Raw genomic sequence first — 16,337 nt, forward strand, 5'->3', positions numbered from 1 at the left:
TTTATTTTGACTAAGTGATTGCATTCATATAGGTAGTTTTCTTGCTTTGAATAAATGTAATTCCCCTTCTTATCTTTCTTTGGTATAGCATGAGGGCATGCTATTGTTTAAGTGTGGGGATGTGATGAATCCATATTTCATGATATTTATTTGCTCTATTTGGGAAGATTTCATCAACTTTTCTTGCACTTATCCACTGAAATAGCATAGTTTCATGATTTCTTTCTAAATTGTGCTTGAAAGTGAAAACATGCTTTTTAGGTCTTTTAATTGCTAAATTTTATTCACTTTAATCTCATTTGATGCCTTGATGTGTTTGCTAAGTGATTTCAGGTTTCCAAGGCAAGTATGGGTTGAAGAAGTGAGAAAAAGAGCATGCAAAAGAGAAGAAACCATGAGGAAATGGAGTTTGGAAGATTCAGCATCTGTGCGTGCGCATAGTGATATGTGCGCACGCACAAGTGCGAGCTTGGCAATGCGTACGTGTGACCCATGCGTATGCATAGGAATGAATTTCGTCAAGTGACGCGTACGCGTGACCCTTGTCACGTGAGCTCATTGATTGCAAATCGCTGGGGGCGAATTCTGCGCCTCCAAAACCCAATCCAACCCATTTCTGAAGTTATTTCAAGCCAAAGTGAAGAGGAATGAAGAGGGGGCAATTAGGTTTAGATTTTTCTATGTTCTTGTCTTAGTTTTCTAGAGAGAGAAGCTCCCTTTTCTCTCTAGAATTTAGTTTTTCTTAGTTTAATTTCCTTTAATTTCAGTTATTAATACTTGTTCTAATGTAGTTTCATTTATATTTTCACACTTTATTGTCTTAATTCTCTTAGTTCCTCTTCTTAATTTCTCTTTTATGTCACTTTTTATTTTATGAACACTCTTGTACTTCTTAATTTTATATTAATGCAATTTAATGTTACCTTGCTTGTTATTTAATTCAGTTGTTATTATTGCTTTCTTGCTTTTGGTAGTCAAATTTTATTTTTAATGCAATTTAATATTATTTTATTTTCATGCACACCAAGTATTTGATAAAATGTTTGGCTTAGTATTTACCTAGTTTTTTCTTCACTCTTGGCTTGGAATTGAGGACTTTGGTGACCTTTGAGTCATTGATGTCCATTCTTGATTGTTATATTAGAGTAGTTAGTTGATTTGGTTCCCACTAACTCTAAGTCTCCCATTAATAGAGTTGACTAGGACTTGTGGATTGAAATCAATTATGCCTATTTGACTTATCCTCGATGTATAGTTGACTAAGTAGGACTAACTCTTCATAATTGGTGCACGAAATTGTGATCAATACTTTTCAAAACATAAACAATCCCTAGTAATGGCTCCAAGGACTTGGTGCTCAATACCATGGCATAAACACAACTTCGCACAACTAACCAGCAAGTGCACTGGGTCGTCCAAGTAATAAACCTTACGCGAGTAAGGGTCGATCCCACGGAGATTGGTGGTATGAAGCAAGCTATGGTCACCTTGTAAATCTCAGTCAGGCAGACTCAAATAGGTATAGTGATGAACGAAAATAACATAAAAGATAAAGATAAAGATAGAGATACTTATGTATATCATTGGTGAGAGCTTCAGATAAGCGTATGAAGATGCCTTACCTTCCGTCTCTCTGCTTTCTTACTGTCTTCATCCAATCCTTCTTACTCCTTTCCATGGCAAGCTCGTGTAGGGTTTCACCGTTGTCAATGGCTACCTCCCATCCTCGCAGTGAAAGCTAATGCTCACGCACTCTGTCACAGTGCGGCCAGTCACCGGTTGGTTCCCTCCCCTACTGGAATAGAATCCCTCTTTTGCGTCTGTCACTAACGCCCAGCAGGTTACAAGTTTGAAGCACGTCACAGTCATTCATTCATTGAATCCTACTCAGAATACCACAGACAAGGTTTAGACCTTCCGGATTCTCTTGAATGCCGCCATCAGTTCTTGCCTATACCACGAAGACTCTGATCTCACGGAATGGTTGGCTCGTTTGTCAGGCGAGCACTCGGTTGTCAGGCGATCAACCATGCATCATGCAATCAGAAATCCAAGAGATATTCACTAAGCCTCAGATGCTTGTAGAACAAGAATGGTTGTCAGTCACCTTGTTCATAGGTGAGAATGATGATGAGTGTCAATCATCACCTTCATCAAGTTGAAGAACAAGTGATATCTTGGACAAAGAACAAGCGGAATTGAATAGAAGAACAATAGTAATTGCATTAATACTCGAGGTACAGCAGAGCTCCACACCTTAATCTATGGTGTGTAGAAACTCCACCGTTGAAAATACATAAGAACAAGGTCTAGGCATGGCCGAATGGCCAGCCTCCCAAAGTGAGTTCAATCATCAAAACATGATCAAAAGACTCTCTATATCTATTACAATAGTAAAAGGTCCTACTTATAGAAAACTAGTAGCCTAAGGTGTACAAAGATGAGTAAATGACATAAAAATCCACTTCCGGGCCCACTTGGTGTGTGCTTGGGCTGAGCAATGAAGCATTTTCGTATAGAGACTTCTCTTGGAGTTAAACGCCAGCTTTTATGCCAGTTTGGGCGTTTAACTCCCAATTAGGTGCCAGTTCCGGCGTTTAACGCTGGAATTTCTGTAGGTGACTTTGAACGCCGGTTTGGGCCATCAAATCTTGGGCAAAGTATGGACTATCATATATTGCTGGAAAGCCCAGGATGTCTACTTTCCAACGCCATTGAGAGCGCGCCAATTGGGCTTCGGTAGCTCCAGAAAATTCACTTCGAGTGCAGGGAGGTCAGAATCCAACAGCATCTGCAGTCCTTTTCAGTCTCTGAATCAGATTTTTGCTCAGGTCCCTCAATTTCAGCCAGAAAATACCTGAAATCACAGAAAAACACACAAACTCATAGTAAAGTCCAGAAAAGTGAATTTTAACTAAAAACTAATAAAAATATACTAAGAACTAAACTAAAACTACTAAAAACATACTAAAAACAATGCCAAAAAGCGTACAAATTATCCGCTCATCACAACACCAAACTTAATTTGTTGCTTGTCCCCAAGCAACTATAGATCAAATAAGATAAAAAGAAGAGAATATGCAATGAACTCCAAAAACATCTATGAAGATCAGTATTAATTAGATGAGCGGGGCTCTTAGCTTTTTGCCTCTGAATAGTTTTGGCATCTCACTTTATCCCTTGGAACTCAGAATGATTGGCTTCTTTAGGAACTCAGAATCCAGATAGTGTTATTGATTCTCCTAGTTAAGTATGATGATTCTTGAACACAGCTACTTTATTGAGTCTTGGTTGTGGCCCAAAGCACTCTGTCTTCCAGTATTACCACCGGATACATACATGCCACAGACACATAATTGGGTGAACCTTTTCAGATTGTGACTTAGCTTTGCTAAAGTCCCCAATTAGAGGTGTCCAGGGTTCTTAAGCACACTCTTTTTGCCTTGGATCACACTTTATTTCTTTTTTTTTTCTCTTTTTTTTTCTCTTTTTTTTTCGGTTTTTTTTTTTTCGTTTGCCCCCTTTTTTTTTTCTTTTTTTTGTATTCACTGCTTTTTCTTGCTTCAAGAATCATTTTTATGATTTTTCAGATTCTCAGTAACATGTCTCCTTTTTCATCATTCTTTCAAGAGCCAACATTCATGAACCACAAATTCAAAAGACATATGCACTGTTCAAGCATACATTCAGAGAACAAAAGTGTTGCCACCGCATCAAAATAATTAAACTGTTATAAAATTCAAAATTCATGCAATTCTTTTCCTTTTCAATTAAGCACGTTTTTATTTTAAGAAAGGTGATGGATTCATAGGACATTCATAACTTTAAGGCATAGACACTAAGACACTAATGATCATAAGACACAAACATGGATAAACATAAGCACTAAAATTCGAAAAACAGAAGAATAAAGAACAAGGAAATCAAGGAACGGGTCCACCTTAGTGATGGCGGCTCTTCCTTCCTCTTGAAGGTCCTATGGAGTGCTTGAGCTCCTCAATGTCTCTTCCTTGCCTTTGTTGCTCCTCTCTCATGATTCTTTGATCTTCTCTTATTTCATGGAGGAGAATGGAGTGTTCTTGGTGCTCCACCCTTAGTTGTCCCATGTTAGAACCTGATTCTCCTAGGGAGGTGTTTAGTTGCTCCCAATAGTTTTGTGGAGGAAAGTGCATCCCTTGAGGCATCTCAGGGATCTCATGATGAGAGGGGTCTCTTGTGTGCTCCATCCTTTTCTTGGTAATGGGCTTATCCTCATCAATGGTGATGTCTACCTCTATGTCAACTCCAACTGAATAACAGAGGTGACAAATGAGGTGAGGAAAGGCTAACCTTGCTAAGGTAGAGGACTTATCCGCCACCTTGTAGAGTTCTTGGGCTATAACCTCATGAACTTCCACTTCTTCTCCAATCATGATGCTATGGATCATGATGGCCCGGTCTAAAGTAACTTCGGACCGGTTGCTAGTGGGAATGATTGAGCGTTGGATAAACTCCAACCATCCTCTAGCCACGGGTTTGAGGTCATGCCTTCTCAATTGAACCGGCTTGCCTCTTGAATCTCTCTTCCATTGTGCGCCCTCTTCACATATGACTGTGAGGACTTGGTCCAACCTTTGATCAAAGTTGACCCTTCTTGTGTAAGGATGTTCATCTCCTTGCATCATAGGCAAGTTGAATGCCACCCTCACACTTTTCGGACTAAAATCCAAGTATTTCCCCCGAACCATTGTAAGATAATTCTTTGGATCCGGGTTCATACTTTGATCATGGCTTCTTGGTGATCCATGCATTGGCATAGAACTCTTGAACCATCAAGATTCCAACTTGTTGAATGGGGTTGGTAAGTACTTCCCAACCTCTTCTTTGGATCTCATGGCGGATCTCCGGATATTCACCCTTTTTGAGTGAAAAGGGGACCTCGGGGATCACCTTCTTCAAGGCCACAACTTCATAGAAGTGGTCTTGATGCACCCTTGAGATGAACCTATCCATCTCCCATGACTCGGAGGTGGAAGCTTTTGCCTTCCCTTTCCTCCTTCTAGAGGTTTCTCCGGCCTTGGATGCCATAATGGTTATGGAAAAACGAAAAAGCAACGCTTTTACCACACCAAACTTAAAATGTTTGCTCGTCCTCGAGCAAAAGAAGAAAGAAGAGAGTAGATGAAGAAGAAATGAGGAAGAGGGAGATGGTGGTGTATTCGGCCAAGGAGGGGAAGAAGTGGTGTTTTGGTTGTGTGAAAATGAAGGAGTGAAGAAGGGTATTTATAGGAGAGAGGGGAGCAGGGGTTCGGCCATATTGGGTGGGTTTGGGAGGGAAAGTGGTTTGAATTTGAAGGGTGAGGTTGGTGGGGTTTTATGAAGGATGGATGTGAGTGGTGAAGAGAAAGATGGGATTTGATAGGTGAAAGGGTTTTGGGGAAGAGGTATTGAGGTGATTGGTGAATGGGGGAAGAAGAGAGAGAGTGGTGGTGGGGTTGGTGGGGATCCTGTGGGGTCCACAGATCCTGTGGTGTCAAGGAAAAGTCATCCCTGCACCAAATGTTGCTCAAAATCACGTTTTGAGCCATTTCTGGCGTTAAACGCCGGGCTGGTGCCCATTCCTGGCGTTTAACGCCAGGTTCTTGCCCTTTTCTGGTGTTTAACGCCAGTCTGGTGCCCCTTTCTGGCGTTAAACGCCCAGAATGGTGCCAGACTGGGCGTTAAACGCCCAACTGCTAGGTTTACTGGCGTTTGAACGCCAGCAACATCTTCCTCCAGGGTGTGCTATTTTTCTTCCTGTTTTTCATTTTGTTTTTGCTTTTTCAATGGATTTTGTGACTTCTTATGATCATCAACCTACAAAAAACATAAAATAACCAAAGAAACTATATAAATTATAATCATTGGGTTGCCTCCCAACAAGCGCTTCTTTAATGTCAGTAGCTTGACAGTGGGCTCTCATGGAGCCTCACAGATACTCAGAGCAATGTTGGAACCTCCCCAACACCAAACTTAGAGTTTGAATGTGGGGGTTCAACACCAAACTTAGAGTTTGGTTGTGGCCTCCCAACACCAAACTTAGAGTTTGACTGTGGGGGCTCTTCTTGACTCTGATTTGAGAGAAGCTCTTCATGCTTCATCTCTATGGTGACAGAGGGGTATCCTTGAGCCTTAAACACAAAGGATTCTCCATTCACTTGAATGATCAGTTCACCTCCATCAACATCAATCACAGCCTTTGCTGTGGCTAGGAAGGGTCTGCCAAGGATGATGGTTTCATCCATGCACTTCCCAGTCTCTAGGACTATGAAATCAGTAGGGATGTAATGGTCTTCAATCTTAACCAAAACATTCTCTACAAGTCCATGAGCTTGTTTTCTTGAGTTGTCTGCCATCTCTAATGAGATTCTTGCAGCTTGTACCTCAAAGATCCTTAGCTTCTTCATTACTGAGAGAGGCATGAGGTTTACACTTGAACCTAAGTCACACAGAGCCTTCTTGAAGGTCATGGTGCCTATGGTACAAGGTATGGAAAATTTCCCAGGATCTTGTCTCTTTTGAGGTAATTTCTGCCTAGACAAGTCATCCAGTTCTTTGGTGAGCAAAGGAGGTTCATTCTCCCAAGTCTCATTTCCAAATAACTTGTCATTTAGCTTCATGATTGCTCCAAGGTATTTAGCAACTTGCTCTTCAGTGACATACTCATCCTCTTCAGAGGAAGAATACTCATCAGAGCTCATGAAAGGCAGAAGTAAGTCCAATGGAATCTCTATGGTCTCATTTTGAGCCTCAGATTCCCATGGTTCCTCATTGGGGAACTCATTGGAGGTTAGTGCACGCCCATTGAGGTCTTCCTCAGTGGCGTTCACTGCCCCTTCTTCCTCTCCAAATTCGGCCATGGTTATGGCTTTGCACTCTCCTTTTGGATTTTCTTCTGTATTGCTTGGAAGAGTGCTTGGAGGGAGTTCAGTAACTTTCTTGCTCAGCTGCCCCACTTGTCCTTCCAAATTTCTAATGGAGGACCTTGTTTCATTCATGAAACTTTGAGTGGTTTTAATTAGATCAGAGACCATGGTTGCTAAGTCAGAGGGGTTCTGCTTAGGATTCTCTGTCTGTTGCTGAGAAGATGATGGAAAAGGTTTGCCATTGTTAAACCTGTTTCTTCCACCATTATTATTGAAACCTTGTTGAGGTCTCTCTTGATTCTTCCATGAGAGATTTGGGTGATTTCTCCATGAAGAATTATAGGTGTTACCATAGGGTTCTCCTAGGTAATTCACCTCTTCCATTGAAGGGTTCTCAGGATCATAAGCTTCTTCCTCAGATGAAGCCTCCTTAGTACTGCTTGGTGCATTTTGCATTCCAGACAGACTTTGAGAAATCAAATTGACTTGTTGAGTCAATATCTTGTTCTGAGCCAAAATGGCATTCAGAGTGTCAATCTCAAGAATTCTTTTCTTCTGACTTGTCCCATTGTTCACAGGATTTCTCTCAAAAGTGTACATGAATTGGTTATTTGCAACCATTTCAATGAGCTCTTGAGCTTCTGTAGGCGTCTTCTTCAGATGAAGAGATCCTCCAGCAGAGCTATCCAAAGACATCTTGGATAGTTCAGAGAGACCATCATAGAAAATACCTATGATGCTCCATTTAGAAAGCATGTCAGAAGGACATTTTCTGATTAATTGTTTGTATCTTTCCCAAGCTTCATAGAGGGATTCTCCATCCTTCTGTCTGAAGGTTTGGACTTCCACTCTAAGCTTACTCCATCTTTGTGGTGGAAAGAACTTTGCCAAGAAGGCATTGACTAGCTTTTCCCAAGAGTCCAGGCTTTCTTTAGGTTGAGAGTCCAACCATATCCTAGCTCTGTCTCTTACAGCAAAAGGGAATAGCATCAGTCTATAGACCTCAGGGTCAACCCCATTAGTCTTGACTGTGTCACAGATTTGCAAGAACTCAGCTAAAAACTGATGAGGATCTTCCATTGGAAGTCCATGGAACTTGCAATTCTGTTGCATTAGAGAAACTAATTGAGGCTTAAGCTCAAAGTTGTTTGCTCCAATGGCAGGGATAGAGATGCTTCTCCCATAAAAATCAGGAGTAGGTGCAGTAAAGTCACCCAGCACCTTCCTTGCATTGTTTGCATTATTGTTGTTTTCGGCTGCCATGTCTTCTTCTTCTTTGAAGAATTCGGTCAGGTCCTCTAAAGAGAGTTGTGCTTTGGCTTCTCTTAGCTTTCTCTTCAAGGTCCTTTCGGGTTCAGGGTCAGCTTCAACAAGAATGCCTTTGTCTCTGCTCCTGCTCATATGAAAGAGAAGAGAACAAGAAAATGTGGAATCCTCTATGTCACAGTATAGAGATTCCTTGAGGTGTCAGAGGAAAAGAGAAATAGAAAGAAGAAGGAGAAGAAAAATTCGAACTTTACTTAGATAGGGTTCGAATTGTGCATTGAGAAGGAGTGGTACTCCATAAATAGAAGGATGTGAGAAGGAGGGAAGTAATTTTTTTTTGAAAATTAATTAAAATATTTTGAAAACATTTTTGAAAAACATTAATTGATTTTCGAAAATAAAAGTTGAAAAGAAATCAAGTGATTTTTGAAAAAGATTTGAAATTAGAAATCAAAAAGATATGATTGAAAACTTATTTTGAAAAAGATGTAGTTAAGAAGATATGATTGGTTTTAAAAAGATGTGATTGAAAAGATATGATTTGAAAACAGTTTAAAAAAGATATGATTTGAAAAACATTTTAAAAAGATTTGATTTTTTTTAAAAAATTAATGACTTGCCTAACAAGAAAAGATATGATTCAAACATAAAACCTTCCTCAACAGAAGAGGCAAAAAATGTTCAATCAAATCATTAATTGTTAGTAAGTATCTTTGAGAAAGGAAAGAAATTGATTTTGAAAACATTTGATTGAAAAGATATGATTTGAAAAAGATTTGATTTTGAAAAACTTTGAAAACTTGAAAAAAATTTGATTTGAAAAACAAAATCTTCCCCCTAGCACCATCCTGGCGTTAAACGCCCAGAATGGTATCCATTCTGGCGTTTAACGCCCAAAATGCACCCTTTTTGGGCGTTAAACGCCCAACCAGGTACCCTGGCTGGCGTTTAAACGCCAGTCTGCCTTCTTCACTGGGCATTTTCGAATGCCCAGCTTTTTCTGTATAATTCCTCTGCAGTATGTTCTGAATCTTCAATTCTCTGTATTATTGACTTGCAAAGACACAAATAAAAAATATTTTTGGATTTTTAATAATCAAAATGCAACAAGAATCAAATAACAATGCATGCAAGATACCAAACTTAGCAGTTTGTATACTACTGACACTAATAAGAATGCATATGAGACACATAAACACTCAAGTCAAGAGAATTCAAAGATCAGAGTAAGAAATCATCAAGAATTACTTGAAGATCTTTAAGACACATGAATGAATGCATGCAATTGACACCAAACTTAAGATGAGACACTAGACTTATTATTACTTTAATTCTCTGTATTATTTTCATGCACACCAAGTATTTGATAAAATGTTTGGCTTAGTATTTACCTAGTTTTTTCTTCACTCTTGGCTTGGAATTGAGGACTTTGGTGACCCTTGAGTCATTGATGTCCATTCTTGATTGTTATATTAGAGTAGTTAGTTGATTTGGTTCCCACTAACTCTAAGTCTCCCATTAATAGAGTTGACTAGGACTTGTGGATTGAAATCAATTATGCCTATTTGACTTATCCTCGATGTATAGTTGACTAAGTAGGACTAACTCTTCATAATTGGTGCACGAAATTGTGATCAATACTTTTCAAAACATAAACAATCCCTAGTAATGGCTCCAAGGACTTGGTGCTCAATACCATGGCATAAACACAACTTCGCACAACTAACCAGCAAGTGCACTGGGTCGTCCAAGTAATAAACCTTACGCGAGTAAGGGTCGATCCCACGGAGATTGGTGGTATGAAGCAAGCTATGGTCACCTTGTAAATCTCAGTCAGGCAGACTCAAATGGGTATAGTGATGAACGAAAATAACATAAAAGATAAAGATAAAGATAGAGATACTTATGTATATCATTGGTGAGAGCTTCAGATAAGCGTATGAAGATGCCTTACCTTCCGTCTCTCTGCTTTCTTACTGTCTTCATCCAATCCTTCTTACTCCTTTCCATGGCAAGCTCGTGTAGGGTTTCACCGTTGTCAATGGTTACCTCCCATCCTCGCAGTGAAAGCTAATGCTCACGCACTCTGTCACAGTGCGGCCAGTCACCGGTTGGTTCCCTCCCCTACTGGAATAGAATCCCTCTTTTGCGTCTGTCACTAACGCCCAGCAGGTTACAAGTTTGAAGCACGTCACAGTCATTCATTCATTGAATCCTACTCAGAATACCACAGACAAGGTTTAGACCTTCCGGATTCTCTTGAATGCCGCCATCAGTTCTTGCCTATACCACGAAGACTCTGATCTCACGGAATGGTTGGCTCGTTTGTCAGGCGAGCACTCGGTTGTCAGGCGATCAACCATGCATCATGCAATCAGAAATCCAAGAGATATTCACTAAGCCTCAGATGCTTGTAGAACAAGAATGGTTGTCAGTCACCTTGTTCATAGGTGAGAATGATGATGAGTGTCAATCATCACCTTCATCAAGTTGAAGAACAAGTGATATCTTGGACAAAGAACAAGCGGAATTGAATAGAAGAACAATAGTAATTGCATTAATACTCGAGGTACAGCAGAGCTCCACACCTTAATCTATGGTGTGTAGAAACTCCACCGTTGAAAATACATAAGAACAAGGTCTATGCATGGCCGAATGGCCAGCCTCCCAAAGTGAGTTCAATCATCAAAACATGATCAAAAGACTCTCTATATCTATTACAATAGTAAAAGGTCCTACTTATAGAAAACTAGTAGCCTAAGGTGTACAAAGATGAGTAAATGACATAAAAATCCACTTCCGGGCCCACTTGGTGTGTGCTTGGGCTGAGCAATGAAGCATTTTCGTGTAGAGACTTCTCTTGGAGTTAAACGCCAGCTTTTATGCCAGTTTGGGCGTTTAACTCCCAATTAGGTGCCAGTTCCGGCGTTTAACGCTGGAATTTCTGTAGGTGACTTTGAACGCCGGTTTGGGCCATCAAATCTTGGGCAAAGTATGGACTATCATATATTGCTGGAAAGCCCAGGATGTCTACTTTCCATCGCCGTTGAGAGCGCGCCAATTGGGCTTCTGTAGCTCCAGAAAATCCACTTCGAGTGCAGGGAGGTCAGAATCCAACAGCATCTGCAGTCCTTTTCAGTCTCTGAATCAGATTTTTGCTCAGGTCCCTCAATTTCAGCCAGAAAATACCTGAAATCACAGAAAAACACACAAACTCATAGTAAAGTCCAGAAAAGTGAATTTTAACTAAAAACTAATAAAAATATACTAAGAACTAAACTAAAACTACTAAAAACATACTAAAAACAATGCCAAAAAGCGTACAAATTATCCGCTCATCAATAATCATCATGTGTTTGTGGTCAATGGCTAAGATAGGAAACCTTAGCTCTAAATCCATGCCAAGAGATTTTTAGCACTTGAATTTTCCTTTCCTTGCTTTATTTGCTTTGACTTTTAATTCCTTGCATGCTTGTTTCATTTCTTGCTATTTACATTACTTGCTTCCCTTGCAATCAAAGCCCTCATTCCCTCATAGCCAATAATTAAGCATTTGCAACTCCTAGGGAAGACGACCTGGGACTTAAAACTCCCGGTTTATATTTATTTTGGATTGTGACAATCCTTTGATTTAAATTTGATTGTTAGCCAATTGTTGGTTTGGGAACTATACTTGCAACGCATTTTCTAGTTTAATAAAAATTTCCAACCTACTTTAGGCCATCATCATGACTCAACTGAAGATAGTAAATGGGATGTCTGTTTACAACGAGTATGAAATTGTGTTCTGTCCTATTTGGCACAAGGTTAGGTGCAACTGCTTCAGGTTTGAGTCATATGGTATCCTCTGTTGCCACGCCCTATCGATTTTATCCCATTGAAGGGTTGACAAGGTGAACTCGTCCTATATACTATCTAGGTGGAGCAAGAATGTTTATCGCAAGCACACCCACATTAGAATTAGTCCCGACTCACGGCGTTATGATAAAAGCATGAATATATTTAGGGCACTGTGTGTTGAATTCTACAATGTGGCCTAGGACTTTGTGCATGACAAGGAGGAGGCTGATATATTGCGTTCCGCTTTTGCGAGTGCTAAATTGGCACTTAGTGAACATCAGACAAAACATTCAGAAAGTATACACACAAGTGAGTGTCCTAATGGATTAAATGCTCTGCGGAGCCCTCCTCATGTGGTACCTAGGGGGTGTCCAAGCTTCAAGAGACTCGAGGTAGATATAGACCAAAAAATTAAGAAGGCTAGTAAGAAACGTCAAGCTAGTAGTAAACATCCAAAGGTTACTTTTGACCACCATGGTTTACACAATTATCTTACTCTGTTTATATTTTTCATGTGTTTAGCCTATTGAATTTAAGATATTTTCATATGTACAGGAAGTTGCAGCTGTTGAAGGAGACAAACATTTAAACAAGGCTACCAAGAGACGCATTACTACTAGCAAATACCCTAAGGTTTATTTTAGTGTTTATTGCTGGATAGTGTGTTATAAGTTTTGTATTTTGCAATTTAAATATCGTTCATTTATGGATGCAGGATTTTGTTCCTATTGAATAAGACTATTTCAATGACAACACCTTTTCTTGTATCCCTAAATATTTTCATCATGCCACAAATGCGCGAATGGATTTCCTAAGCTCGGTTGGATTTATAACATTGCTGAATTCATTCCAAAACCCTTCTATTCATGTAAGATTTTTGCCTCATCGAACTTTTTATTTATATATTAAGTTGTATTCATTCATTCTTTGTTGACATTAGTCTGTTGTATTTGTTTGTAGGCGCATTCTTATAGGAATAATGACTAAAGGATAACACATGCAATACCAGCTCTGGCATTTACATATTCCAAATCCCAGTTTCATATTAGGGTGCATCCTGATTTTTATTTTTTATTTGTTGACAATTTCATTTGTAGTTATTAATTTTGGATGTGTCATTAATTCTTTTTTGTAGAACTAACATATTATTTTTGATGTGTCGTAAAAGGATAGCGTATGTTACTCATTTTATAGATAGCAATTTGTTTAATTAATATAGAGGACCTTACTTATATTATATTACTTAGTAGTGTTAAAGACTAGATTCATTGGTTCAAATGAATGGGTTTTAGATGTGTGCAGGAACTAATTTAAAAAATGGAATATTATTTTAGATGTGTTGCAAGTCAATTTAGTTATGAATTTTGAATGTGTCATTAATTCTTTTTTGTAGAACTAACATATTATTTTTGATGTGTCGTAAAAGGGTAGCGTATGTTACTCATTTTATAGATAGCAATTTGTTTAATTAATATAGAGGACCTTACTTATGTTATATTACTTAGTAGTGTTAAAGGCTAGGTTCATTGGTTCAAATGAATAAATTTTAGATATGTACAGGAACCAATTTAAAAGATAAAATATTATTTTAGATGTGTTGCAAGTCAATTTAAAAGTGTAATTTATGCACAATGAATGAACAATTAACAAAAAGATAGACATAGCAAAATAAGTAAAGCTAATTGAGTCTCCTAACAACATGAAAATTAAAAAGATGACATCCTAGATCAAAGAGCAAAATATGTCAGTTTTGATAACTAATTATATTTGAATGGAACTACAAAAATCCTTTCTTTCTCAATTAAATAACTAATAAATTGTGGAACAAAAGAAATCACGTGAAAAGTCCTTTAGAGGCCAGCAGGTCTAAAGGTTTTTTTATATATAATTTCCAAGGTTATTATATGAGTAAAAAAATAAAATAAGTAAATTGAATTGTACCAGTATAAAATTGAATCCAGTTTACTTTTATACTCATCTCAAATCACGTAAATTGAATTCTACTCATTTTAGTTTCCTAACATCCACTAAATTATGAACACAAATTTTTATCAAAATGAAGTTCATACACACTATTCAAATTATGTACACACTTTCTTATCCTATGTAAGAGATGAAGATGGAAAATTATTTTGAATGTGTTGCAAGTCAATCTAGTTGGCGTTTGGGAAAAAAATTCTACCTGCTATAACCAAGTGTAATTTATGCACAATGAATGAACAATTAACAAAAAAGATAAACATAGCTAAATAACTAAGGTTAATTGAGTCTCCTAATAACATGAAAAATAAAGAGATGATATCCTAAATTAATGAACAAAATATGTCCATTTTAATATCTAATTATATTTGAATAGTGCTATGTTTTCCTGTTTCTCCTATTGGCCCTCCTGCATGCTACCTCTTCTGCTCTTCTTGTTAGCTCAACAGTGTTTGTCGCAGTTCAAGGATCACTCAATTCTTTTGTTTTATTCCTTTGAGACGCACGATGTAAAGGGGCATCGACAACAGCCTCCACGGTATTCAGATAACCATTCTACGGATTAAGCACGATATCTAGTAGGTACTTCCTCCTCATTATAGCCATGTCTTCCTGCATCCATTAATGTTCGATGTCACCAAACAATAATATCATAAAAAATGCTATAAATATTGTTCTAAATAGATCTATGACATATCGTTGTTCAAACTAGCACAACATAATCATCCATGTCAAGAGTTTCTGGATCCCATGAGTTCATAAATTTAATGACAAAAACTCTGCAGTCATAACTATCAATCAAGAGAAAAGCAAATATGCTTCAATTTAATTTGGTGTTGATAGCCAATAAAATAATACATCACATTGTAACACACTTATTTGGTTGAATCAGAACATCCACATAAATGGACTTTTCTATGCCCTCGTCCTAGACTTTGTACCATGAAAAAGTGAGTTAGGCTAACTCGTCAATAAGCTTGGCCTGTATATGAGAGGACATACCAAAATTATTCAGATGTAATTGGCTATTGATTTCAATTGGACATGATTGAAATTTGTATTGACCGTGTTTATACTTAGGGCATATTCATCCACTTTCATCCTATGATCACTAAGAGGGGGTCTAAATAGGGAGTCAAGAGCAAAAAATGTCGTACTTTTTGGATGAAAAGCATACAACCACCAGTGATTATTCATGCAGATAGGTATAAGAACTGCATCATGGTCAGGTTATATTTTTCGATACTCTTACAAAGATATAAATGGATGCACAAAAAATTTATACCTGTTGGATGTAATATTTTTAAACATATACAGTATGTCTCTTGGTCGCCTCTACCTTGTTGAACAAACAGATCTCGTTCCTCCAGCATTCTGCTAACCCCACATACTCTGAGTTGTGTTAGTCCTCAAATTTTTCAACATTCATAGGTGTCATAACACGTCTCTATACACATTTAGTCCGTATTAGTTTATTACTAAGTGTATCGGGGTAAACACAAGTAAAAAATAGCATTTATATGTGTTCATCATGCCAATATCGTTGGGTTAATACAGCAGAATTCTTCTTGAAACCTCTTGGCTGGGAGCTGATGATTGAATTTTTGACGGTTTAGAATTTCACTAATAAAATCTCATTGTAAAGTATAGTTTCTAAACCAACAATAATCCTTTCATACAAAAGATTGTTTCTCACAAGTAACAAACCCCTAATTTTATAAACCGAAGTATTGGAACCTCGGGTCGTTCTCCCTAGGAATTACAATAAAGTGTCTTGTTATTGGTTATGAATTATTTTTGGGGTTTTGATAAGAGGCATGAAAGATAAATGGCAAGAAAGTAAACTAATGGCTAAAAAGGTCTTGGCAAGGGTTGGTGGTCAAGGATCTCTATCCTAATCACTAACTACAATATGAGAATTGGCAAGGATTAATCTCATTAAATCATCCTCTAACTAGTAGTAAAGGAAAGTCAAATGAGCTATATCAATCCTAGTCCATAAGTCCTAACTCTCCACTAATTCAATTAGTGAGAACTAGAGTCAATGGATCCCAATCATCAATTACTTGGACATTAGTAACTCAAGAGTTCCTAAGTTACCTTTCCAAGCCAAGAACATAAAATTCTAGTCTAAAATCCAACCAAGCATTTCATCAAATACTTGGAAGGCATAAAAGGAAAGCATAGTAAAATTGCAAGAAAAGTAAATCTACACTACTCAATTGCAAGGAATTAAACAACAACAAATCAAATAAACACAATTATTATGAATTACCTCTTATTGAATTGAAAGAGAATAGGAAGAAACAAAAGTAGATCTACAACAAAACACAAGAACAACATAAAGGAAATTACAACAAAAGAATG

At 37.9% G+C, this 16,337-nt stretch overlaps 1 non-coding gene across 1 annotated transcript; it reads left to right on the top strand.

Annotated features, from left to right (window-relative positions):
• Nucleotides 1-7,634: 7,634 nt before the first annotated feature.
• Nucleotides 7,635-7,742, top strand: LOC130959492 (small nucleolar RNA R71). The gene has a single exon (XR_009078568.1). It is a non-coding gene; the product is annotated as a small nucleolar RNA R71 (small nucleolar RNA).
• Nucleotides 7,743-16,337: the final 8,595 nt, after the last annotated feature.

This window comes from Arachis stenosperma, chromosome 10 (assembly GCF_014773155.1).
Source record: "Arachis stenosperma cultivar V10309 chromosome 10, arast.V10309.gnm1.PFL2, whole genome shotgun sequence".
Classification (NCBI taxonomy): Eukaryota; Viridiplantae; Streptophyta; class Magnoliopsida; order Fabales; family Fabaceae; genus Arachis; species Arachis stenosperma.